The sequence below is a fragment of the Trichechus manatus genome, unplaced genomic scaffold, assembly GCF_000243295.1.
Source record: "Trichechus manatus latirostris isolate Lorelei unplaced genomic scaffold, TriManLat1.0 scaffold00302, whole genome shotgun sequence".
Taxonomy (NCBI): domain Eukaryota; kingdom Metazoa; phylum Chordata; class Mammalia; order Sirenia; family Trichechidae; genus Trichechus; species Trichechus manatus.
In genome coordinates, this window is record NW_004444238.1 from 1,343,399 (window position 1) to 1,344,858 (window position 1,460).

Genomic DNA, 1,460 nt, shown 5'->3' on the forward strand with positions numbered 1-1,460 from the left:
TCCTCGCTTCTAAGGAGTATTCCGGTTGTATTTCTTCTAAGACTGATTTGATCATTCTTCTCACAGACTATGGTATATTTAATATTCTTTGCCAACAGCACAATTCAAATGCATCAATTCTCCTTTCTTCCTTTTTCATTGTCCAGCTTTTGCATGCATATGAGGCACCAACTAGAATGGCTTTCTGTTTTAATTGAATGTAAGTGTCAAAATCACACAATAGGCAAACATTTTACTGTCCATTGAGTACTCACCTCAAATTATTGGCTTCACACATACTCTCTTGTTCATCCTCCCATAGTCACAGAACTTAGAATACTTCTGGATCCAGATGGTGGTACATGCTTCACAAATCCATGGGCCTGACATTTGCACAAACTATCTTATAAGGAGGATACAAAGTTCATGTGAGGAAGGTGTTTTGACTACATTTTATAGAAAAAGAAAGTGAGTCTTACAGAGGTTGAATGACTTGAAAGGAAAAGACAAACTTGAAGTTACTACTATCTGACTCCAAAGTTTATAATTTTTTTGCCATGCTTCTTGGTAACCAAAAAACATAAGAAAATCAAATCCATTTCGATGAAAGAAATATAAATAAGAAGGAAAAGAAAAAGTTGAAACTAAAGTCTATGTGGGACTTGAAAACTATAGTGTTCATTAGATATATTTATTTTATGTATGTGAAAATTTGTTTCCAATAAACACAACATTCTCTCATCAAACTCTGCCTCATTTCTGGAATGAACTTCTCATGATGTTTGACTGATTTATGCTGTGTTTGCAAAGAATCTAAAATCTTTAATTATTTCCATATAGGAATATTTTGCACAGAAATAATCCTTCTGCTGATCAAGTCATTCCAATTTCAGCCAAAGAAAATCTAGTAATGGAAATAATTTTATATGCTCTGTAAATATAATAAATAGCAGTATCTTTACGAAAACCTCACATGAAGATGGTGATACAATCAGAGACCAAATATTTTAATGAGATAGTAGTAGTCCCAAATGAGATTGTCATCCTACTGGAATGATCGTCATCTTTATATTTTCAACCTTTATGAAAAAATTTGTGAGTTTTAGATTGTTTCAGAAAAGTATAACTGAGGCTTTTGTTTCATGGTTTATTTTCCAGATTTCCTATACTGTTGAAAGATTTATCATGTTTCTAGAATCTCTCTGTCAAGGAGGGAGGCATTGTTAACACTTTTCTTCTTGTCCTTGTTTTCCTTTCGTGATCAAATTCCTCTATATATTCTACCAGCCTGAGGTTTGTTGATGAGAAACAGTTTTTGGAAAATGGTAGTGAGCGTCATTTAGCCATTTACCGAATCAGAAAAGCACTATTAGGGGCAATGAAAATATCCACATAAATTTTTGAAAGATAAAAAACTCAAACCTGTTGCCATCGAGTCGATTCTAACTAATAGCGACCCTATGGGACAGAGTAGAATTGCC